The sequence below is a fragment of the Ochotona curzoniae genome, unplaced genomic scaffold (assembly GCF_017591425.1).
Source record: "Ochotona curzoniae isolate NIBS_2020 unplaced genomic scaffold, NIBS_Ocur_1.0 contig_2688, whole genome shotgun sequence".
Classification (NCBI taxonomy): domain Eukaryota; kingdom Metazoa; phylum Chordata; class Mammalia; order Lagomorpha; family Ochotonidae; genus Ochotona; species Ochotona curzoniae.
The window spans coordinates 19,128,833-19,155,347 of NW_024465553.1; the positions used below are offsets into that span (position 1 = coordinate 19,128,833).

Sequence of the window (26,515 nt, forward strand, 5' to 3'; positions counted from 1 at the left end):
GTATTTGCCCAAAATTCACACGTTCATACGATTTTTTTAAGCCAAAATTTTGTAAATGTCCTACCTGACCGAAAGAAAGGATATCTTTATTAAAAACTCAAGAAATATAAGTTGCTATCAAAGTTCATTTCATAAAAGCAAATTGAATAAAATCCAAATGTCATTTGTGCTAATAATTTAATTGCTCAAAATATCCCCATTTGAATATTTTTGCCTGCTTTATCATTTCAGTCAGGATGTACTTTCAGATTAGATAAAGAGAGCTCCCTTCTGTTTTCTGCACCCGATGTAATACCAGTATTTCTATGAATATAGTACTATATGAAAATACCTATTATTCTCAGAGGCTTTTCAAGTTAAATGGACATCTTACTGTTTCATTTTTAAACAAATACTTATCTGCCTGCTCATTTGCCTTAATGCAGAATATAATAACCAAGCATGAAAAACAAAAATTGAGTCCATTTGCGTATGCTCATCTATCTGTGTAATTCAGCCCTTTTGGGTTTCTATGTTTTATTTTTAAATGAACACTTTCACTTTAATGGGCATATTTGCTTCCATCTAGAAAACTGTTATAATAGCAAGGTTGGAAATGACCTAGAAACAAACGTGTCAGCCCTCTCTTTGTCTTTCCCTGGGCACCTCCTCCATGAACACATGCAGCTCTGTGTGTTCAAACACACTGATTTTCCAGTGTTTGAATATCAACTGCACAATGAATGTGGAAAATGCCCTATGTTGGGAATTTCAGTGAGCCTTGCACTCGGGGGAGGTGGGGGGAATCACATTTGTCTCTTCTACTTTTGGGTCATTGTTTTTAATTTCTGTTTGAGAAGCAGAGAGAAAGCGAGAGAAAGAGCTGAGTACTTGTCTTTCCACAGGACCACTCCCCAGCACTTAGCAAGGTCTCTAGCTAAGGCTGAAGTGGGACCCAGAGACTCACTCCGGGCTTCCCAGTGGGTATGGCAGAAGGCTGGTCACTTGGACCATGACTGCTGCTTCCCAGCACCCTAGCCAGCACCTGACCACCTGTCCCTAGCAACTCTTTTGAAACCCAGACAAGCCTTTTAGTGCTCCCATGCCTAGGAGGAGTCATTTCTGAAGCAGTAACATAGCTACCTACTAGTCTACATGTCAACAAACATTAGAAACTGGAGATGAAATCCATATTGGTAAGGACATTCTCAACAAATACACCGACTCAAGCGAGAGCTCAGGAAGTAAAACTACTAGGTTTTCATTCACTACAATCTGGTGTAAAATATTTCCTTTAAATGCAATCTAGTAGAAATGAATAGGACTGTTTTAAATCTAGAGATAGAACAAAGACAATCTGCATTTTTATTTTATATAACTGTATATGTACAGTTAATAATCCTGGGACCTGTATCATTGGAAGATGGTGGATGTTTTTCTGAAACCAAAGAACGGCATTTCAACAGACAGTGTGAATAATATTATCCTCCTATGATGACTCATGGCTAACAAAAGAAACTAAAATTGTGATAAGACCATGATGCATTTCACCATCCCCAAGAGAAAGCTTCATGGTTACCAGCTGGCCTCTGTCCTCAGACAGATCCACATGTGAAGAGAGGCATACCAGTTCCTAGTCATGTGGTGTGGGGCATGCTGCTTCACCTCTCTGTGCCTGCCTTCCCTTTTATTGTCAATAAGCACAGTCCCAGCACAGCGGGAAGTGCTTTGAACTAGAAAGCCTGGATTCCCCCTCACTGCTCTGCAACTAACAATCTGAACTGTGGAAACCAGGCCAAGCCATGGCTCCTCTGGATACCAGCGTAAGATGAAGCATCCTTGGGGCTCCTTCTGGCCTGAGAACTTCCGTCTCCTGACTCTCCTTCAGAGATGTCCGCCAGTATACCCCATGTCCCCTCTCTCCTGTCCCTATATAGTCTACCTGCAATACCACCACTCACCACTAGGCTCAGAGATCCAACATGGATTCTTGAGATAGCACACCTACCCACTTTCCCAAGGCTTCATACTAGGCTCTGGGGAACAACAGAGACATCAGACCTATATGCTTGTCTTCAAATGTCCAGAGCCTAGCAAAAGAAACAGACCAATCTGAAACAGGGCACTGTCATGGCTGGTATTCAATTCCAATGACTCAGGACAGGAGGAAGGGACCACTGACATGCATATAGCAGAATGAACAGGAGCCTCAGGGAGGCAGAGTTTGTTATTTCAGCCGAGATGCCAGCATGTGCGCATGCACACACACACAAGCATAGACACTGGAAAACTAAGAAATGCTTAAAGGGCAAGCCTTTGGCACAAAAGCTTTAGTTGCCATCTGGGATGCTTGGTTCAAGGGACAGCTCTGCTTCTGATCCAGCTTCCTCGAGAGGCAGCAAGTATTTGGGCCCCAGTTACTCATGTGAGAAACCAGGATGCAGTTTTAGGCTCCTGGCTTCAGCCCTGGCTGTTGCAGGACTTTGCAGAATGAGCCAACCGATGAAGCCTTCCATCTGTCCCACTGTCCGTCTGCCATTCAAATGTAAAGGAAGTCAGCTTTTCAACCAGAAATGATTCAGCCTGGTGCTCAACACTTGCAGAAAAAAAAAAAAAAAAAAACCCCACAAGATGATTCTCTGATCTGTGAGAGATAAACAGGAAAGTCAAGTTTAGAGATAACAGGATTTTTCCCTTAGCTGAACTCACTGTACTTTGTTTACTTCTCTGGGTGTTTATTTGGTCTGGCTTTTTGTTTCTCATAGCAGTGCTACACAGTGTGGGTACTGGTAGCTTTCACTCTTCCACCCTAGAATAGGGCCTGGCACATGACAGATATTCAAAGAATGATGGAACTGCTAAGATTCCACCAAGAGGCAATGTACTTCCTCTGGAATATTTATAATGTTTCCTAAACTGGGCCCAGCCCTGAAACTCAGGCATAGCACAGGGCAGGAGCAGCACATGAGAGGTGACCTGCACAGTGCAGGGAGGCCCTACCAACCCAACGGGCAACTGAGTATCTGGCACAAACTGCCCAACATGCCTTTTCAAAGTCAGCACTGTGGCTGCGATTCACCCTCAGCTCAGGCTGGTAACTTGCAGTTCTAACAAGCGCCTGCTGGGTTCATCATACTAGCCTGTCTGGATCAGGCAGATCCCAGCATTCAGCAAAGCCCAGTGCTGAGTAGAACAGGGAGAGGAAACCGCCAGGGAAGGGGCTTGACACTAGGCCACAAGTCACATTTCAGCTCTAGTCTCACCAAGGCCCCTGAGCAATGAGCTCCTCCCAGCCTTCAATTTCTAATATGTCACCTAGAAGGAGAGAGGTCTGTCTTATACACCGTTGCTTTTGACAAGGGGCTAGCAGAAACCATTCAAGGTTCCTAGCATAGGAAAAAAGTAGAAATTGACCATTGAGACCTGGGCTGCGGCAAGCAGAAACTGACCTTCAGGGCCAGCACAATGGCACAGTGGATAAAGTTGCCACCTATGGTGCCAGCCTCCTCATGTGGGCACTAGTTTGAATCCTTGCCACTCTACTTTTGACTCAACTTCCTCCTAATACACCTAGAAAAGCAGCAGAGGATGGTCCAAGTACTTGGGACCCATATGCATGTGGGAGAGCCAGAAGATTCTGACTGCTGTCTTCAACTGGCCCAGCCCCAGCCATTATGGCCATTTGTGGGAGTGAATCAGAATGGAAGGTCTTTATTTCTCCCCCTCCTTCTTTTCCTCTTCCTCTCCATCTCCCTCCCACACTCTCTAACTGATTTTCAAGTAAGTTACTATTTTTTGGTAGAACAAAAGGAGAGAGAGGAAGGAAAGAAGAAACTGACCATCAGCCCACAGTCTCGTCCTGGGTCAGCATCTGATCAAGTGCATCTCTCAGGCCACCAACACCAGAGTCGGTGGAAGGACCATCCCCCATCCTTCACTAACCTCAGTGCCATCTTAGAAGTCACACTTCAACAGCCTCACAGGTAAGCTTCGGGCGACCTCGATGCAGAGGTAAGAGAACCACTACAACTGCATTACAGTGCCACCAAAGCCATACCAACAAGATTTTAACATCACACCTGCCATCCTCAGTGCCCACTCCTCAAAACCCTACCTCTCTCATGGAGGAGAGGTACACACCATGACTTCAATGTAATCCAAGCATTTGTGCTGCCAAGTAGGAACATCTTGTTGCGGTGAAGCCTTCTCTCCTCTGTACTGTATCAAACTCACATCGTTTCCCTGAGCCCATTAAAACCAAGGCATTGCTTCCTGACAGCAGCAATGTGAAGCACTTCACACACAGAAATGTACAACATTTGAGCAAGCATGGCAATGCAAGCTTGTTTCTACAGCTCTAATCTGAATGGGCAGGAACCTCGCAAGGGTGGGGTGGCAATGGAAGAGCAGCTGCTCAAGAACAAGTCTTTCGGTCACAGCAGAGGCTGCCAGCTCCACATTTCCTGTATTCCCAAGTTCAAATGCTCAGTAACACATGGACTGTCTGCTCCAGAGATGCACCTATGCCCTCACAGCAGAGGTGTAGCATCCCATGCCATGACAGGCCACTTTCCACAGATATTATGGGGGCATTATCGCCTGATCATCCTAGGCCTTTAGTTAGAATTCAGTGGTTCCCAAATGCTGGCCCAGGGACCTGAACCAGAATAGAAACCAAAATGTCCTGGGGGAGATTCTAAATTTATAGACTCCTGGTTCCCATGCTCCAGAAATTCTGATCCAGGAGACCTCGGGCGGTCCCTGGAGAGTTACCCTCTACATGCTCCCTAGGTGATTCGAAAGCTGAGTCAGGTTTAAAAATCATCGACCTGGATTCCAGGGAGCCTTCATTCCCTTCACCTGATCCCCTCACCCCATGCTGTCTGCTGCCTGGGCAAACAGGCTGAGCTGAGGCTCCTCCTGCTTGCCTTGCACTAAGGCAGAACCCCAGTGTCATGGCTAAGTCATAGCTCCTGGGGTCAAAGCACCAGCTCTCACTCATGGCTACATTGTTCAAGCCCTGGGGGACTGTGAGCAACACATCTGGTCTCTGGTGCCTTGCTTTGCTCAGCTTTAAAATGGAACGGATGCTCATGACGCCGTGGCGGTGATTCTCAGCCTTGGCTGCTCAATACCATCATCTGGGCAGCTCATGAAATCACCTGCAGTAGGGAATATTACTACTCAGTCTGCAAAACATTGAGGTTGGAAAACACACAGAATGTACCCCAAGTAACACAGCTGGCCAGCCTAAGCACTCAAAATTCAAGTTCAAGAGGAAATTCAAAGCCAGGAGGACTCCACCTGCCTCCTCCTCCCTCAGTCTTTCTCACATGTCAGTCTTAATCTCCAATTCACTCATCTACAGATAGTGTTTAGTACAAGCTGGGCACATGGCAGTCCTCAACTAATCAGTTTTTCATTTTACTGCCAAGTTTATCAGTCAAGTTGACTTCTCCATGCCAATCCTGCTGTAAGACGTAAATACAATCCTTTTCATGCTACCACAGCTGCCTGACAGCCTGAACAAATTAGTCTACTAAGGTTGTTCATTAAAAACAAAAATTGTATTTTCTGTTAAACAAAGGTCCTCAAAATTAAGCTAGGGAAGAAAAATAGAAGTTGGCTACACAAGATGTGAACTCATACTCATGCATTAGGGCCCGATTACCAAGTCCAAGGTCATCTGCTTTACCAAGGTTCTGAACTGCACGCTGCTCCACTCTATCCTGCCATCTCCCAACACTCTTGCTGCCTTCCAAAGTCTTAACCCATAAATAGCGCAGCCACTACACCCTTCCACTTGCCCCCTGAACTCTGACCTTCTGCCACCTTCATGTGGTCCCTTGAGGACATCCCGAAGGCTCCACCCCCACATCTCAAAGCTGCAAGGAACGTTGGCTTCCTCGGTGCTACTTCAAATCGGCATTTCCTGCCCTTCCTCCTGCACACATCCCTGCTCTGGTGCCACTCAGGTCGCCTGGCAATGTCACCCATACTACCATTTGCTACTTCTCTCCTGCTCATTCCTTTCCATTTCCTAAAGACTCCTTCTGGCTCTCAGCAGCCTTTTTTTTTTTTCTCCACTCCTATCTCCTTCATCAATCTCAGTGATTTTAATATCAAAGAGCTGTCAGAAAGGCTGATTTTTCAGTTCTATTTCCTCACCTCAACCGTTTTCCTCTTTGACCACGAATTTTTTTCATGGCTTCCTCCAGAATTCATACTCAGCAATGACTGTATGACCTCATATCCCAATACAAGCAAGCCTTGTACCGCCCACCCTCCCTCTTTTCAGCTCACTCTACATTCAACGCAATTTTCAAACCCATTTTGACATTCTATTCATGCAATGCACAACTCCGCAGTTGGCATCCCTTCTCTAAGTGGCTCCATGGTTAAAATCACCACTCCCTTGCTAATCTACACTCATCTCCTGCTGTGTTTGCAAAACACCATCTCTACTGGAACCCAACACCAACCAATCCAAGCAGGTGGACATTTTAGAGATGAAGTCAGACTATTTTATATCATGATCACCAAGTTCAAATGAACCTGGTCAAACTACACTCCCAGCCACAGATGCATTCTTACCAATCAAGTTATCTTTCCCGCTGTCTGCATTGGCCATCTCTTACATAGTCTTCATACTCCAATTTAAGTATTAGCTTCAGCAGAGAGACTCACTTCAACATTCCCTAAACAAAAGTCAGCAGGAGGCACATCTCATCCTCAGACATGGTCGTCTAGACCACCATGTCTTCCGTCTCTCGCCTTTTATAGCAGAGTTGTTGCACGTACTGAAGGCACAGTTCTATTATTTGGTTCTTAGTTGGATGGTGATAGAGCATTTCTGCTCACACCCCATTACCACTGCAACATGACTCTAGCACAGCAGCAGGTTGCAGCTCAATGACATCCAAGACAGACTATCAGAGGAGTAGCATTCAGGGAACCCCAAGGACAAGAAAGGAGATAAAGACAAGGATGCTAGGAGTCTGCTGCTTCTAGCACCAACAGCTCCAGCAAACGCGAAGCACAGCCCAACTCCTAGCCAGACTGAAGGATGTTACATCCTCGCTCAGCTCCTGCTGACCTCGGGCACTAGGACCCCATATACCACATTCGGATTTTAACCCAAAGAAAAAAAGTCACAAGGTGTGCTAGAGCAAGAAAAACACCCTAAGGAGACAAACATCATCGGACTCAGATTCAGATACAACAGTTGTTCGAATTATGTGCAGTTAAGACTCAGAAAAAATGGCTGATTTGAAACAGCACTGTTCCTTACAGGAAAAGTAAATGGTAATGGAAGCCGAGGAATGAACTTTTTAAAAATTCTCTCAAAGGGCCACGGTTATAACAGAGTTAAGCCATCACGTGCTGCACTGGCATCCATTATGCAAGCCAGTTGTAGTCTCTGCTGCTCTGCTTCCCACACAGCTCCCTGAAAATGCACCTGGTGGTCAGAAGATACTCCAAATCCTGGGGTCTCTCACTCATGGGGGAGGAAATTGAGTCTGGGCTCTTGGTTTCAGCCTGGCCCAACCCCAGTTACCACAGCCATTTGAGAAGTGAACCAGCAAGTGGAAAAGCTGGCACATGCTCATATTGTGTGTGTGTATGTGTGTGTGTGTCCTCCTCCTGTGTAAATCTGCCTTTCAAATTTTTAAATACTTTAAAAAAATCTCCTTCAGGGCTCAGTGGAATAGCCTAGTGGCTAAAGTCCTCACCTTGAACATGCTGGGATCCCCTGTGGGCACCGATTCTAATCCCAGCAGCTCCACTTACCATCCAGCTTGCTGCCTGTGGCCTAGGAAAGCAGTCAAGGACAGTCCAAAGCCTTAGGACCCTGCACTCACACGGGAGACCTGGAAGAGGCTCTGGGTTCCTGGCTTCAGACTGGCTTAGCTCCAGCCATTGCAGCTGCTTGGGGAGTTAATCCTCTGATGGAAGATCTTTCTCTGTCTCTCCTCCTGTCTGTATATTTAACTTTCCAATAAAGATAAATCTTAAAAAAAAAAAAAAACCTTCAAAAGGAAATGCTAAAAATCAAAACCACTGTAGCAAATGATTAATCCTTTCTACTGATTCTGTTCAGCAGACCACTAGGGAATCTAAACATCAATAAAAATCCAAAATTTGAGAAAAAGGAATGGGGAAACAAAGAAACTTAAAGAACAAGAAAAAGCACGTTCAGAAACAGTCTAATATCAAAAGACGTTACTCATGGTAACTAGAATTCCAGGAAGAGGGAAAAAAAGTGAAACAGATTTGAAGGAAAAATCACTCAAAACTTTTCACAATGAGTGACATGTAACAAAGCTGGCATGTTGGCTCAACTGGCTAATTCTTCACCTTTAAGAAGTGGCATCCCATATGGCACTGGTTTGTATCCCAGCTGATCCACTTCCCATCCAGCTCCCTACTGTGTCCTGGGAAAGAATAAAGGATGATCCAAAGCCTTGGGCCCCTGCACCCATGTGGGAGACCTGGAAGCAGCTCCTGGCTTTCTCTTGACTCAGCTATTGTCATTGAGGACATCTGGGTAGTGAACTAACAGATGGAAAATCTGTCTCTCCTCCTGTCTGTAAGTCTGCCTAATAAAATAAATAAATCTTAAGGAAGAAAGCAGAGGATGGTCCAATGCCTGTACTCATGTGAGAGACCTAAGAAGCTCCTAGCTTTGGATTGGCTCAGCTCTAGCCATTATGACCATTTGGGGAATGAACCAGCAGATGGAAGAATTCCATCTCTCCTTCTCTGTAAATATGCCTTTTCAATTAAAAAAAAAAAAGCACAGATCCTAGCAGAAAAAAATTTAACAAGTCTAAATATCAATAAAAGGAAAACAATACCTAGGCCTAACATAATCCAACTGCAGAAAACCAAAGAGAAAGTTGTCACTGAAGTTGATCTTGACCTACAGAAGAACAGGAGTGAAAACTACGAGATTTATTATGAAGCCCCACAAGCCAAAAAGTGGAAAGCAATGAGACTAATCAAAGACACTGCCCACACTGAAGGCTACATCTAGTGAAACTATCTTTGAAACAAAGACTTAGACCAACAAAAACTAAGGACATGCATTATTAACAGACGTGCTTCAAGAAATTACTGCCCACGAAATGACCAAATAAGTTCTTCAGGCAGAGGAAAATTACCTAGATCAGAAACGTGGGTCCCACAAAGGAAGATATTAAGTATTGGAAAACAAATAAACAGAAAAATTCTTCTTATTCCTAGTGAACTTATCAGTAATAGGTCAATCTACAACTCTACAAACTATGTTCATGGACAGGAAAAAATGTCATTAAAAAGATGTGAATGGTAAAGTCTGATTTAGAGCAATGACACAGCCCTTGGCAGTCCCTGGGCACAAAGCTCTGACAACAGAACCTGGTCTGCTGCACATGAGGATCTTCAGAAAAACCCGTGGAAAGAATGAAAAACTGAATTTCAAAAAGCTTTTGCATCGAAATGAAGTCATCCGGTAATTACATTTTTCCATGAACTTTTTGGAGGGTCCTCATATGGTCCACATGCTAAGAATCGTTTTCACATTTATAGATGGTTGAATAAAGTTCAATGACTATTTCATGACAGATGAAAGCTATGACATTTGCATTTCTGTCAAAGATGTTCATAAGTAAACACACATTTACTCACCTATAATGGCTTCCAACAATAGAATCACAGTAACTAATACTATATAGTCTATGAAGCTCAAAAGTATTGAGTCTTTCATAAGACATTTGCTGGGATGGGCATCTGGCCCGTTGGTAAAGATGCCAATTACGAGTTCCTGGACTCAATGAAAGAATTCTGCTTCTTGATTTCAGCTTCCTCCTCATGCAGACTGGGGAGGAAGTGGTGGTGATGCATTCTTGCCACCACATGGGAGATCTAAACCGAACTTTGAGCTCTCAGCTTGGTCCTCAGCCTGCCTGGGCTCTGTCGATATTTGGGGGAGTGAACCAGTACATGGGAACATCCTCTTCTCTCTTGCACCTGCCAGTAAGAAACAATTCCTGCTTTGAAAAACCTAATATTTGATCTTTCAGAGGATGACTCTGAGGCCTGAAAACTAGTAGTATGTCCCCAACTGGCTGGTAACCATTAGCACTAGAACTAAGGCCTGGACACTTCAGATGGCTCTGCTCTCTCATGAGAACTTCATTTTTTTTTTTAAAGAGAGATGCTGAAAGTATATTTCTAACACTACTGACTGTAGGGAGCACAGCAGTAACATTTTTTATTGGCTCATTTCACATGCAAGATTGCATGATTGCTTTGGAAGAAGTAGGAGTGGCAAAGAAGCGTTGCCAATTTTTATGTACAAGGAGAGGATGACTAAGAGATAAAGAGGATGACATGTTCCCAGGGGACTCAAGAAGAAAAACACTCCCGCTCACTTTAAGGAAAAAAAATGTCCATTTTATTTCCTGGGATTTCTGTTTTCTTTTAAAAACCAAATCAAGTTAGAATGCTTATCTCTTAAAACTAAGAATGTAAAGGTAAAGTAGGGTCAATCGCTTCTAGGACTCCATCACACATACACTTAAATGGTGACAGCAGGCTTTTCCTGTCCTTGTGAAGGCTAAATTTGAAATTTATTCATAAAGCTCGCCATCGAGAAGCAAGGTAAGTCAGAGACGTGACAACTGAATAGGTTTCTGGGAGGAGGGTTGTTTTACAGTTTTACTCATACCATGTAGAAGCAAGACAAAAATAGTACAGCTAGAATGTACTACTTCCTATAATGAGGCTCTACCTTTGAACAAACTCTTGAGAGCCAAACCAAAGGCTAGATAAGACATTGAAGGGGTTCCAAGACAAGGAGGACACAGGGTACCAAAACCCACAGCAAGGTCAAGCCCAGAAATTCTACATTTTTATTCTTGCAAGGAGTTGAGTCAAATCTATTCCTGAAAGTGTTTCTTACAAATTTTGCATGTGAAAGAACTTAAACTGTTAAAGCGTTGTTTTCAAAAACACTAACAGCAAGCAAAGTACCTAATGTTTAAATTTTGAAAGTTTTCCCACTAAGATTAGCAATGGGAAAGATAAATGAGTAGACCACAGTGATAGATTAGTCAACTGTCAAGATAGTAATTTACTCCCAGATTGGGCTACATACTTAATGCTATCCCAAAATTTCACCCAAAGATGATTTTAGAATGTACGCAGTAATCCAAACATCTAATAAACAAAATACTTTTGCCAAGTAGAAGCAGAAATAGGGCAGTGGGGATATATCTGCCTCTCTTCATCCATTGGTTAAGTCCCCAAATATCTGCAATGGCCTGGATGGAAGCTGAAAACACAATCCAGGTTTCCCACAAGTGTCTTATTACTTGAGTCATTAACACAGGCAGGGAAGCAAGAGCTGAGGATCAAACCCCGTCATTCCAGTGTAAGACCTGAGCTACTTAAACATTATGGTAAATCACTTGCTCCCTAAACTATATAGTTAAGAAAGATTAAGACACAGAATAGTAAACTGATTAGACACCGCAAACACAAATTCAAAGGAAAAAAAACACCCAACAGCATACTGAAAGGCCACATTATTAGTTACTGCAAGTTGAAGTCACAATAACATTTCACTAAAAAGCCACTCAAAAGATCGAAATGCTACACTGATGCTGTCAAGTCTTGCCAAGGATGGAGGAAAGAGAAGCACAACAGCTGGTGACAGTATCACCCAGTGCAACCACTCAGCAAAGTTCTTTGGGAAGCTCTATGGCATAAGACTTACTATAAAGTTCAAAGAATTAAGACAGCATGCTATCAGTATCAGAATAGACAAGTGGGACAGAATGGACTAGAAAGTACAAAGGTACACACGTTCAAATGACTGCCCAAATAATGAGAATGCTTACACTTGGGCCCAGAGCAGTAGCCTAGTGGCTGAAGACCTCAACTTGTATGAACCAGGATCTCATGTGGTCACCAGTTCACATCCCAGCTGTTCCATTTCCCATCTGGCTCCCTGACTGTGGCCTGGGAAAATAGTCAAGGACGGCCCAAACCTTGAGACCCTGCACCAGCACAGGAGACCCGGAAGAAGCTCCTCCTTATGGCTTAGGTTGGGCTCAGCTCCATCTGTTGCATCTACTTGGGGAGTGAACCAGCATATGGAAGATCTTTGTTTCTCCTCTCTGTAAATCTGACTTTCCAATAAAAATAAGTATATTTTTAACAAATGGTGACACTTCATGGTGGTGAAAGAAACTTTAGGACAAGGTACTAGATGAATTGGATATCCATATGAAGAATAAAACGAACACAAATGCCTTATTCACACCAGACAAAAATCAACCCCAGGTGAATGTGCAAGAGGAAAGGCAAAATAAGACAGGTGGGCATTTGGCACAGCAGTCGAGACGCTACCTGGGATGCCCACATGGCACAGCAGATGACCTGCATGAGACCAGCTCCTCTGCTTCCCGTTAATGTAGCCAAGGAAGGCGGCAGGCAATGGTTTAGGTGCTGGAGTTACTGCGGCCCGATGGCACACCTGCCCTGGGTTCCAGACTCAGCTTCAGCCTGGCCCAATCCCAGCTCTATGGGTACTTAGGGAGTGAATTAACAGATGGACATTTTCTGTCTTTTAAATAAAGTGAAGAATTTTTTAAAATTTTATCTGTTTTAAAATCAGAGTTAAAGAGAAATGGTGAAAAAGAAAGTGAGAGGTCTTTAATCCACTAGTTCACTCCCTAGATGGTCATAATATTTGGTCCAGGCTGAATGCATAAACCAAGAGCTTCTACTAGAGCTCCCACTTGGTTGGTAGGGGCCCAAGCACTTGGGCCATCTTCCACTGCTTTCCCAGGTGCATTAGCAGGGAGCTGGATCAGAAATAGAGCAGATGAAAAAAGAACTGGTATTCAAATGAGGTGCCAGCACTGCGGGCAGTGGACTCATGTAATTTGCCACCGTATCATTCCAGAGATAATTTTGAAGGCTAAATAATAGGGATTTCTTACATTAAAATATATTCATGACCTTATGGTAGGAAACATTTAAGAGTCACAGAAAAGAATTGAAAGCTGACAAATTGGATTTTATTAAAACATCTATTCATGTAAAAAACTGAATGGCAAGCCAGAGATGACTTTTAGATACATAGAACTAGTGAAAGCATTTGTATTGAGAATACAAGACTTCCAGATTCAAGAAAAAGACAATGCATTAGAAGAATAAACGTGAATAGCTACTTATAAAACCCAAATTAAAGCAATTACAAAATAAAAAGAAACTCAAATGCATATTGAAAAGGTACATCATTAGCCACCACTGAAATTCAAGTTGAAACCACAAGAAAATGATCACTAACCCCCCACTAAAAGACATGTAATGCAAAACTTTGATTATTCCAAGGTTTGCCAAGGATAAAGAGAAACAGTGCATCAACTGGTGAGAGCAAAATAAACTGATGCAATGACTCAGGAAAAATTGAGGGAAATCCCAAAGTTGAAATATGCAGGTTCCCTGACCCAGCAATTCAGGCTGAAAGATGCCACCACCAAACACCTCCAAATACCCACAGCAGCGCTGCCCCCTACAGCCCTCTCCTGAAAGGGCCCCCACGGCCATCAACGGGCCATGAATAAAGTAGAATGCTACCAGCAATAAAAAGCTAACAACTCTGTTACAACTTGGATCATCCTCTCAAGAGATGTGATGCCCAAGAAGCCAGAAAAGTAAATGAAAATATATGTATACATTCCCTTTGCATCAAAACTGAGAGGGCACCAGGGTGTTAGAAATCAGGATAGGGTGCAGTGGTTAAAGATGCTCCTGGGAAGGCCTGTATCCCACAGCAGATAAGCCCCAGTTCTGCTCCAGCATCCTCAGAATGTGCACCCTGGAAGGCAGCAGGTGATGGTTCAAATGGCTGAATCACTGCCACGCAGACTAAGCTTCCAATTTGAGCCTGGCCTGATGTTGACTGTGGCAGGCCTTTTTTGCAAGTGAACCAGACAATTGGGAGGTATCTGTTTTATGTCTCTTTCCCTTCCTTTTCAGATAATTTTTTTTCAAAAAGAAATTAGGTTAGTAGTTACCACTAGAGATGGAGTTATTTACTGGGAGGGTACCGGAGGTGTTTGCTGGAGGAATGTTGAGTGTGTATTCTTTGATGTGGGAGAAGTAACACTAACGTGTTTACGGTTTGCAAATTCATTGAGCAGTGATTTGTGCACTTCTGTCAATATTTTCAACTTCAAATAAAATTGTATGTTTAAAAAGAGAATAGTGCCAACAGATGCAGATTTTGGAAGAAGATACAGCACCGTCTGCTTCCTGAGCCATGTCAGACACAGCAATGCAGAAAGCAGCATCATGACGGGGTTATGGTGAGGGATGGGCCAAGAGCCAGAGGCTCAGTCGGTCATGTCCTCACCCTTCTGTTTGTGAAACAGGCACAGACCAGAAAAAATAATCATGAGATAACTAGAAGTAAAAATAAGATTAAAAGTGCACAATTGAAAGGATGCTTCATGGCATTTTTCAAGAGCTAGAAAGCCTCCCAACTCTTACAAAAATATTTCAGAACTCATACAGTGGTTAGAATTTTTTGCATTCATTCATAATTACTTTTTACAAGTTATTATTTTATTTCTATTGCAAAGGCAGAGAGGAGAAACAGAGAGGAAGGTCTTTCATATGCTGGTATACTCCCCAAATGGCCATCATGGCCACAGCTGAGCCAATCAGGATCCAGAAGCTTCTTCTGTGCCTTCCACAAGGGTGTAGGGATCTGAGGGCTTGGGCCAGCCTTGGCTCCTTTCCCAGGCCATAAGCAGCGAGCTATATTGAAGTAGAGTAGCTAGGATTTGAACGGGCACCCACGAGATATCAGAGCCTTAGCTGGAGATAGTTTCTACGCATGGTGTTGGCCCCCATACATTTTAAAGGATTTATTTAGAACACTAAGTGACAGAGAACACAGAGAAAAAAAAAATCCATCCACAGCTTCATTTCCCAAACTGTAGCAGGATTGGACCAGGCCAAACAGCCAGGAATCAGGAATTCCATCTGGATCTCCCAAGTGGGTGACAGATGCCCAAACACTGTGCCATCTTCTGCTTTCCCAGGTGCATCAGCAGGAGCTGGATAGGAAAAGAACCGCCTGGGACATGAACAGGCACTGATAGAGGATGCCAGCACCACAGGCAGCAGCTTAACCCACTGTGCCCAACATCAGTCCCTTATTTACTTTCTGTTGCCCTGTAAGTCTCAAGTCTTTCAGCCAGTTTGAAAGAGTACAGCAGCTTCTGGCTATCTCCTCATCAAATCTGCTCCTTCTGGGAAAGAGATGAGGCTTTGAACTGTCCCACCCAGAGCTTGCCTTATCCCCAGACACCCAGGGTGACCCATCACAAATATGTGGCTGACCAGGACCTGTGTCCATCGCTGAGCCTGAGGACACAAGGACCAAGATGATACCGTCTGTGGAGGACGGCTGCATTTAGAGGATGTGACAGATCCTGCTTTTCTTCTGTGTCAGAGCACAATGTCAAGTGGACAGGTGTCAGGGAACATTGCTGACAGTACCATTCAAGGTCTCCAGCCAGCCAGACCCGGATTCTCAGATACAGCCTAGTCAAGGAAATTATTTTTGTTTGACATGTTTGAATTCCATTAAAGTTCAGTTGCAGTGTTTAGGGTTTGTGTTTTGTCAATTATTGCATGAAATCCTGAATCATAATCACCATTTAATGTGATATTTAGTTCCTCCATCTGTGGCCCCAACTTACATTTCCTGGGCCATAACGATCAGATAATTCCTTCAGCAGGGAAATTTCAAATGTGGAAAAGTTTAACTTACATCGGCTCATTTCCAACTACATTTTTGTAGCCAACTGATCATTCCTGCTATAGATAATCAGAAAACATAAATGGAAATCAGAATCTATCTTTTTCTAATTGCTACTCAACTATTTGCAAGGTTAGAGATCTTTCGTCCTCTGGTTCACTCGCAGAAGCAAGAACCTGGAACTCTCAAGCCAGGTGTTTCAGGTGTGTGGCAGGGACCCAAAGACTTGAGCCATCCCCTGCTGCCTCCCAGGAAGCCAGACTCAGAAGGGAGTGTATCAGCAGGAAGCCGGCTATGTGTACAGCAAGCAGCACCTTCACCCAAACGCCCATTGCTAGAAACAGATCCTTTCGGTGGGGGAGAGGGACTCAAGGCAGATGGCAGGCAGAGGAAGTGCCTTTAGCAGAGGAGCTTTGGAAAGCTCAAGGAACCCAAAAAGAAAAAAAGAAAACCTCGAATTGACAGCATATGCTCTGGCATGCTGCTCAGAACCCTCTGCATGGGGTGCACTACCCGAGGACATTCTAACCAGTTGTGCCAAGCGAATCCAAAAAATCATCTGTAGGAGATCCAGCAGCCAGCCATCAAGCTTTAGTCCGAAAGGTCCCAAACCCGTGAATAATGCCCACCACCTGGAAACACGTATTGCCTCCAATCTAGCAAAACTTTCTATAAGCACTTCGCTGCCTGGAAGTACCACCATGGAAAACAGGAATGGGAAAGTCTTGTGGCTACGACCCTCATCACCCGTATACAGTGAGCAACACATCTCCGATAACAACCTGCATTTATTGACCTGATCCTGCCCATCCTTGTTTTCATTCGAGTGTGAAGGTCATCAATGCAGCTTTCTCCACCTGCGGAGAGCTGGTAAGGCCCCAATTCTAAGGAAGGGATTTTGTGTATTATTTGCTTTGTGAACTCCAATCTGTAAGTAACACTGAACTACCTCAAGTGCAGCCTCCCCACCCCGTGCCCTTATCCCCTTCCTGCAGGCCCCCAAACTCCAGTCCTCCAGTGGTCCTCTTCTGTGAACCCCCTGGTGGGAAGCCACCTCTCCCTTATTCTCTGCATCTTGCTCACAGCATCCACATTTCTTCATCTTTTATTTCATCATGTGATCAATCACCGCGCACAGGGGCACAGAGACCGCCTGCCTGATACAGGCACACGTGGCAAGAAGTAGGGTGCACGTTAGTGGCCACAGGCCAACTTAGGCCTGCAGTAGGGGAACCTCCTCCCTGCCCCAACAACCTGTTCAAGAACCAGTAGTTCCAGAGGTTGCTCCCTGCTACTGTCTCTCGGAAAAATATGCCCTCAAAGCCATCACCATTTCCCAGCCGCACTCTGCAGCAGGCAGGAAGGCAGCTCCCAGCTGTGTGCAGCTACTTCATCTCATGTCACATATCCTTTCATGTGGGACAGAAACGAGCAGGGACATCGCTCTACTACCTGGTGCACCGAAAATGAAGGTGCCTTCCTCTATTTTAAACAAATCTAAACTATAATCAATCAATGTACTCTCCGGGAATGCATCCTTTCTGTTTTGATGGGCTGCTGAGACTATCTTTGTATTAGGATATATGGTCAGCAAAATATAATGGCATCTTCCTGCTTGCTTTGGAATCTGAACACAAACACTTATGAGGCAATCTAAGGGGAAAAGTATGCATGACATTCTACAAAACGTGTTGTCTGTTTTCTAAAGAGGTCTCACAAACACACACACACACACACACACACACCCACACCCACACACACACACAGCAAGTATTGCTCCAGGACTGAGCAGTGTAGCATTGCAAGGTTTTCCTACCTGAAATAGATTCAAAATATTTCTGAGAAGCACAAACTCCAACACAGCCCTCACCTATCCTTAGTGGCTTCTAACTCTGTGGTCCAGCATGGCCAGTCCTTCATTATCACCCAAGGGTGGCTACGTCACCTTTAGCGACAACCAAGGATTTTTCAGTACCAGTGTCTATCAAAAACAAGTCAGAGAACCTCTCCCCTCCTTCTGTTCCAAGAGCAAAGAGCATAAACATCTTTCTTCCTGAGAGGGGACCTTAAACACACGATGCATCTTGTAGCCAAGAATCCATAACCCTTGGGAGAAGCCCATTTGTCTCCAAACCGGCATTGTATAACTGGTCCTGTTAAGTGCTTGGTTTGTGACCTGTTTTTCTCACATTCCCTTCCTTCATTCATTCCAAAAATCAGTCTTTCAAAATTACTATGGACCAGAATCAGCAACAGATGCTGAAATGACAACAGGGAATAAAGCAGAGTTCCTCACGGACTGCCCATGTATATTCTCATGCAAGGAGCCAGAGAATGTAAGTAAATACACATCACACAGCACCGTGGTGATAAAACTCTGAAAACTCAGGCAGGTAAGAGGCAGGAAGACAGCAACGAGGCTGGTCAGGGAGCATTTTGATTACAATGATTTGGTAATACTAGTTATTACCCTGAAAGCAAGCAACAACTGAATTCATCACCATTATTAACCACCTGAAAAACCTTGCCACCGATCCTCTCTCCATCAATGAAGTTTCTTCATAGTTCCCAGAGTGTCTCTTCATTATCTGATATAAGTTTCTCTCTGAACTGCACCATGTTGTCTTTGCCACACATCACTACCACATCTGACTTACAAAATGCCATGAATTACTTTCTAAACTTCAGCTTAACATTTTTAAACATTTATTTAAAAGGTGGTATTTACAAAAGGAGGACGGAATGAAAGGAAGTCACACACCTGCCATCCACTGGTTCATTCCCCAGATGACCACAATGGCAGGCACAAAGCCAGGCCAAAACCAGCCTGAAACTCCATCTGGATTCCCCATGTAGGTATGTAGGTACAGGGCCTAAGTACTGGGGCCATCTTGCACTGCCTTCCAGGCATATTAGCAGCAAACTGGTTCAGAAGTGGAATAGCCACGACTCAAATTGGTGCCCGTATGGTATGCTGACATCGCAGGTGGCTCCACCCATTCTGTCATAATGCTGTACCTAACATTTTTAATTTTCCATTTATTTCCACCATCTCTCCAAGATGATTCACATTATTAAGGGTGGGGCCTCTCTGGGTGTATCATAGAGACTCAGACAAGGGGTCTGAGTTGGAATCTCAGTTTCCTACCCTCAGTAACCATCTGGCCAAGAGGACATGGCTACATCTTTCTCAGCTTCAGTTTCCTGGCCTACAAAATGAAAACACCACCACAAAATTCTTATTAAAAAACTCTGATCTATAAGAAGCTCAACTGATGCCATTGTTTTGTAAGACCAGTCCACCATTATGTGTTAAATCCATAGTTTTATAAACTTTATAAAGTGGCTCAGTAACTTCTTGCTGCTGGGCCACTGTTTCCAATGATGAGTGTAAAAGCTAGAACTTGGGGCAGGCCAGTCTGAAGTAGGCCATGCAGGGATAGAATGCTGTAGCCACTGGCATGCACGAGAGCCAGAATGGGCATGGGACAGCTAGACTAGGCTGCAGCACTAGCCGGTAGGTACCAGTACAGGGTGTGAGTCTTATCAGGCTAGACCACGGTGTCCCTGACAGGAGTAAGATCCAGGGCTGGGAACATGGCTGACAGTGGAACTGTGGGACTCCCCTGCTAGGCTGCAGCTACCCCCTGGTGATTACAAGAGTCGGGACTGGGTGCAGGCCAGGCCAGGTAGGGTGGTGGCACCTGTCAGCATACACAATGGCTGGGTCAGGGAGTAGGTCAAGCTGAGCTAAGCTGTAGCATTGATGGTTGTGCACAAGAGCCAGATGTGGGCTGGGCTGGACTAAGCCACAGTAAAGGCTGGCACACACAGCAACTCAGGCTGGGGGCAGGCCTGGTGAGGGTTATTGGAACCATCCCGACGAGGCCACTGCACCTGCTGGTATGCAAGACAGCCAGGTCTGTGGCAGGCTAGCTGGGCTAGGCCATAGCACAGCATCTGTCAGTTTGCATGAGATATGGGGCTGAGGCAGAACTGACCAGGCAGCTTCAACCACCAGTGTGTGCATTGGCTGGCACAGGTGACAGAACAAACATGACCTGCACTGGCTGGTACACACAAACTTCAAATCTGAAGTCATCCCAGCTGAGGTGTCTTGGAGAACTTTCCAATTAGAATGCTGGATTCAGACCCTGGCGACAGGGGGAAAAAAAGAGGATGTGGCTTCTGCCCTTGGAGTACATGTATCAGAACTGGGCCTTCTCAGTTGCTCATGCCTATGCAGTGAATCGCATGCCCAGATGCACAAAGACGACTCGATGGCCAGCTCATCTAGGCAAGCAGATGCTGACTGCCTGGCCAGAGGATGGAAGGCAGAATGGTTGCACAATTCTCCTGGCCAAGCTTTGCAGCATGTTCCTGGGTCTGTGGATGCACTAAGGTGGACTTAGCCAACAGTCCCTGCAGAGATTTTCTCAACTTTGGAGCAATGAAGTTAACAATGTCTCAGAACTGTCAAGACCACTCAGGTAACACCCTCAGAACACTGCTCCCCACATCAGGGTCTCTAAGGCATCAAATGACTGTCCCCCATCCCCAGGTGCTGATGTCGTTTGACAGCAAGGGGCAACCTCCTTCCCTTCCTCATCTGTGGACACAGAAGGAAAAGAAAAACATTTGTCCCACCACCTTCCTCCATACCTGACCTTCCCCATCCTAGTCAGATGCCCTCAGGAGCATGTATCCCTCTCAACTATGTAAAAAATATAAGAATAGAAAAAGTTTTTAATGCATAACTTTTTAAAGCAACTAATTTAAAGATTTACTAGGAAAGAATCTTGGGAAAAAGTCTTGGAAAAGGTCTATGATGCAAAAAACATGTATGCATTTCAAAAAGTTTTTATATCAAAATCAATTGACCTTTTTCTTCCATTTTTCTATGAACTTTCTAAAGTACTCTCATAACATGTATGACTATGTGCTGGGGATAAAATCAGGATCAAAACCAAACCTAACCAAAAGCCAGATAAAAAGATCGCAACCCATTGGAGCATAACCAACACACCGAGAATGAAGGTCACACTTCCCTGCATCTGAAGGGCATCCACCAGGTATAGTCAAGCCAGCAGCAAGGCTCAAACCCACGTGCAACTCACTTCCACACTTATACCAGCTCAAGCATTTGCACCAACACAAGCCAACCTTCCTCTGATTTATTCGCACCCACTGCCATCACTCTCCAAGTCGGGAACTCAGTAACACAAAACCCAGCTAAGCAAGATGCCCACTACACTACTTGAAGAGCCAACAGCAGCATTCTTTGGGCTCTGGGCTAGTTAGGCCTCAGCTAAGTGCAACACAAAATTCAGAAAACAACCTTTTGAGTGAGGCCGATACTAGCAAACAGGGCACTCCAGCATGCAGCCATTTACAAGTGGTTGGTTTTTGTTGTTGTTGCTGTTTTCTTTTTTCTTTTAATGATTTTACTCAATTCTTTAGAGGCAAGACCAGCTAACCTGTACCACAAGTCACTTCACAGCCTCCGTTAAATAAACGTCTGCTTTATTCATCTTCAAAATTCAAATCCTTCAGTTTCAAGTCATTAAAAAAATATTCTTTATATTTCTAACAGCTAAGTGGAAGAAAAGGATGAATTTTCTATTCAAAAGGGAGCCACACAGTGAGGGCCTTGAGTCCTAGCTGGGGGACATCAGCCAGCTGGAAGCCCCAAGCCATCCAATGCATTCAACTCAGTGTTCATAGACAGAAAGGCACAGAGCAACACCGTTTGGTGCCAGGCAGCGGCGTCCTGAGTCCTGCTGCTGCCACTTACCATCTCTGCAGCTGTAACGCCAGAACATGTTTACCTGCTTTCTCAGTCAAAACGAGAGCCCACCTCAAGAAAGGATTCTAGGATTCTACCATGTGGAGGAAAGAGGGTTGAGCCACTGCTTGCCTTAGCCACAACTGGGGTAATTAATAGTGCACTCCCTTCTCCTTAAGAATATGTGTATGAGGATGAAAATGAATTGCCTCGTAGAGGTCTCAAGAGGCAATGGTGAAGCACTCGGTAAGCTTCAAGGTCAGCCTCTCCAGCAGGTGCTCCCAGTTATTTAACAGAATTCATTAGGTTTTGTGTTTCTTTTCACTGCCTATTGGTAACGGGTTTTGCTTTCCTGGCAGTTTGAAGAAGTGGGTTTCATGACTTTTCATAGAGTTAACGGTTCCATTGCTGGATGATGATTCTCTCCTCTCTCAACCACAAAGCTTTTCCCTCTTTGGAGATAAGTGCCAGGGATTCAGACAACCCTAAGTGAGTATCTCTAAGCAGCTACATTGTTGAGCACTGTGTAGGTGGATACAGAGAAAAATGAAACACGGTTAATGTCCCCTGCAAGGAGCTTGCCTCTGGGATCTCAGTGTGACCAGACCAGCCAAGTCAGAACCATCTGGGGACTCATTAGAAATGTAAATTCACGGGCCCAGCATGGTAACCTAGCAGCTAAAGTCCTCACCTTGCATGCGCCAGGATCCCATATGGACACCAGTTCTAATCCCGGCGGCCCTGCTTCCCATCCAGCTCCCTGCTTGTGGCCTGGGAAAGCAGTCAAGTACCCTTGGGACCCAGCGCCTGTGTGGGAGACCCAGAAGAGGCTCCTGGCTTCGGATCTGCACGGCGGTGGCCATTGCAGCCATTGGGGGTGAATCGGCAGATGGAAGATCTTCCTCTCCTCCTTTCTGTATATCTGTCATCCCAATAAAAATAAATCTTTAAAAAAACGTAAATTCACAGGGCCAACCCCAAACAGATGGAAGGAGAGCCTCTGGGGTTTCACCCCAGCTGTGTTGTTTGAGGAAACCCTCTTCACACAAACCATCCACTCTCATCACAAGAGAAGCCACAGTTTGCAAGCTGATGGAGCCACATAAAGGAGCCATCTGCCCTTGAAAGAGAGGTCAGAGGCCTTTCGAGAAGCCAGTGGAAGACCAGGAAGCCAAGACATGGGCTTTCTACACTCTAATGCTCAGTCCCCACCTCTGAAGGGGAGCCCCAATGATCACTGACGCCCCACTGAATCACTGGTTTTCAAAGAGAAACAGCCCACCATCTTAGAAAACCAGGACCACGAGCAACACAGAACCGAGTCATCTTATAAATGGGTGATTCCTCCAGCCTTTCACACATGTGAGTTCTGCTCACCAAATTTAAAAATGTGGGGATGCACAGTCCTGATGAATCACAAAACGAGAATATCGCCTGAGAGATTACCCGATTGGAAGAAATCCTCCTTGGGAATTACACATCGCCTCTCGTTTGCATTTTCCTGCGTTTATCCCCAACGGCTAAATACTACTTTTAAAATCATCAACGGGAGTTGGGGGCGGGGGAGAGAAATCAAACTGCTTTTGGAAATATTATAGCCTTTGTCACTCAACATGAAGGCTTATTTTGTAATTTCTATCCCATCCCATATAGCAGGGCAGTGTGTGGTATGGGCATTGTTCATACCAGGCCATATGTTACGATGAAAACAGGATTCAGCGAATACATGCCCTCTGGCTGGCCCTGAAAATGAAGAGGTTAAGTGCCTTCCTAGGCTCAAAGCATTAAGAAGTGAGACAAGCTCACTGTGGAGCTACAGGAAAAATTAATCCCAGTATTGAGGTCTGTCAGCGCATCCCTTTATGTGACACAGAGCTCCTTATCCTTATCTCCATGACGTGTAACTCTTGGTACAAAACAGAATGGTCAGCAATTCCTGGCAAAATCTTAAGAGTCCAATGGGGAAGGAGGAGATCTGAAAGACCACGATGAGAATAAACTTACTTCAACTGAAAATTCTCTCCCTAGGGAACCAGAAGATGTCTGAAACACTGGCAAATTTCACTGTCCACAATATCCCCAACTCATTCTCCGCAAGCATCTGCTCACTTCAGGAGCATCAGCCCTGGCTATCACAGTCCACAGGTCCAACATAAGTCAGAAAGAGGACTCATTGAAAGAATGTGTGTGGGGAGGGGTGGGGGGAAACCCCAGTACCTACGAAACTGTCACATCGTGCAATGTAATTAATAAAAATAAATAAATAAAAAGAATGTCTGCTGCAACAGCACTGTTCCAGTTATTCACTCGATAAGACAAACTGGTTGTTTTGAAGAAAAACAACTGTTTTTGGGTCTGGGTTTTTCGGGCTGTCAATCTCAGTAACACAAATTCACTTGCAGGTTAAGCACAAGCCCTTAAGGAAACAGAAGGATGGAAGGAAGCAATGGAATGAACATGAACATAAAATAGCTCCCAGCGGCTGGCTTTTCTAGAATTCGCACACTCCCGCGGGAAAGCATGCGGCACTGGGACAATGCAGTTTACAGCACAGGACATCACTAAGTTCACCTAATCCAGTCTAGTTGGACCAGAGAACTCAAGAATTTATTACCTCGGCTTTTCCTGTCAAGCATACGGGCTTTGGCTTACAAGGCGTCTCTTCCCAGCGCCACAATTTCCCCCCTAGTCTTCTACTTTGTTTCACAGGCTAGTCCCATCCACTGCACAACTCATAATGCAAAATAAGCAATAGACAACTCACACAGGGTCCCGCCGACAGCACAGCTACCGCTCCGCGCAATTGCTCGTCTGCTGACAGACTGGACCTCCAAGGGCCTTATTACTGAGATTTGAATCTGAAGCCAGCACTCTGACAAGCCAAACACACACAAACTTGTAATTCACTCTCCCATCTGATTCTGATGTTTACCACTTCACCTCATATTCTTTCGTCTTTCATCCCCTCTGCAGAGGACAAGTGTCCCTGGCCAGGTTTGATCTAATCTGGATTATTTTTGCAGTTGTACCTGGGTGTTGCTTTAAAAAAGTGTTGGTGGGAACTTATCTGTAAATCTCATTCCCAAGCATTCATAAACATCCAGGGAACAATTCTAAGCCAACCAGACTCCAAGCATCCCCAACAGGAAGCAGAAAAAACACCACTCTTCTTCACAACAAACAAGAATGTTCCAACTCCACCACGTTTCCTTAAAGAGAACGAAATATAGCAGCTCTCATTCCAAACAAAATCCGATTTTCTGGGTCACTTTTCCTGTCTCTGAATGCAGCCTGACCATCCTGTACACACAGGCAGCGCAGCTGTCACACTCCCAGGGCCGCTGTCTACCCACCGCTCCCCTGCCCAGCGCAGCTCGCAAGTCACTAACCTCACCACGGAGATCCCTTGCTTTTTCTTCCAGACCACAAATGGACCAGCTTGAAATTCACAGGGGAAAAAAAAAAAAAAGTTAACGTCTGCCTAAGAGTTAAAAGCCACCCTACCTGGGATCACAACACCAGAAGGCGCCCAATCCCTAAAAGCACCTTGGCTCAGCGCTCTCGCCCCAGTGGGTGCGCGCCGCCCCTCCTCCTCCAGGAAGGCGATTTGCATGCAGACCCGCACCCATCCCACGGGAGTCCTCAGGCCAGCCGGCCGGCCCCTTATGTAAGCCCGGGCTTCGAGGTCCCCAGATCGCAGACGGTACACACAGCGCAGCACCTGTCAAGCGTCTGAAAGGGGCAAGCGCCCACACCCAGAAAATAATATCCAAGGGGGGGGTGGATGCTGTTCTACACCATCTTTCCCGTTTTTGTCACAACTGCAAATTACCTTAGCAACCAAAGAAATTGCCTGGCCTCTCCCTCCGGCTTCTGAATTTCTCCTAAAGGCAAGCGTGCGCCAGGTTCATGATTAAGCTACACAAGCCCAGGGAACCCGGGACTGGCAGCCTCTTGGGGCGGAGGGGAAGAGTGGAGTCCGTTTCCGCGCTGTTCTCCAGCGTCTCGCCGCTTCTTTCCCAGTTTCGGCAGTTGGCTCAACAAACCCAGAGCGAAGCCCCTGACCGGCGAGGAGGAGGTGCGGAGGGTCGCATGATGCCAAGGCGCCGGGTGCTTGTGGAGTCTCCACAACGCGCTCCGGGCCCGCCTGGCTCTCTACACTGCCGGCCACTCAGCCCTCGCTCCACCACAGGGCCGCCTGAATGCTAGGAGAGGCCTTGGTGCTGGCAGCTGGCAGAACCAGGGGGCCCGGGTGGAGCTCTAGCCACCCAGTAGGGCCCAGCACAAGGAGCTGCCCCAACTCCCGAAGTCTCTCAGCTCCACCGCCGCCCCCGAGCTGCAGCACCGGCGCCCACTGTCGGATGCCGAGCGGAGCTGCAGTCGCGCGCGCACCTGCGAGCAGCCACCTGAGCAGGGAAGAAAGGGGCGGGCATCCAGGGCGGGGCCGAGGCACCTGACCGCCTCCTGCTCTGGGGTGGGGCGGCACCACCCTGCTCAGCTCACCTATTCCCTGCACCGCCAAAGCGACAGGCTTGGCTCGCTCAGGAGAAAACCTGGTACCTCAGCAGCCGCAGAGAAAGCCGGAGACAGGCTGCCCAGACCAAGGCTCTCTCTGTCGATTTCCTTGGTCCTTTTCCGGAAACTTTTGCGTGGCTAAAGGGATCTTTTATAGCCCAGGTCCGGCAGCCGTGCCCGGAACCCTTAGAAGCCCTTGCTAACGTGTAGCTGGCGCCCTCTAAATTAAAGCAAGTCACAGAGACGGTCAGCAGTATTGCTGCCAACAGCATCACTCTTGTTTACTCAACATTTACACCACAGGCTCTATTGGGAGTGTTCTGTGATCACTCTTAAAGTACCACAAAACTTTCAAGAGAAATTAACCCTGCAAATATCCTTGGGGAAACCGGGGGGGGGAGGGGGGAGGA

The 26,515-nt window shown here is 45.6% G+C and overlaps 1 protein-coding gene across 1 annotated transcript in view; it reads right to left on the bottom strand.

Annotated features, from left to right (window-relative positions):
- RGS6 (regulator of G protein signaling 6) overlaps positions 1 to 25,743 on the bottom strand; it is a 397,347-nt gene extending 371,604 nt beyond the window's left edge. The window contains exon 1 of the mRNA XM_040975611.1: positions 25,423 to 25,743. The gene's annotated coding sequence lies outside the window, so the exon portion shown is untranslated. The remainder of the gene's footprint in view (positions 1 to 25,422) is intronic.
- Between the last annotated feature and the right edge of the window lie 772 nt (positions 25,744 to 26,515).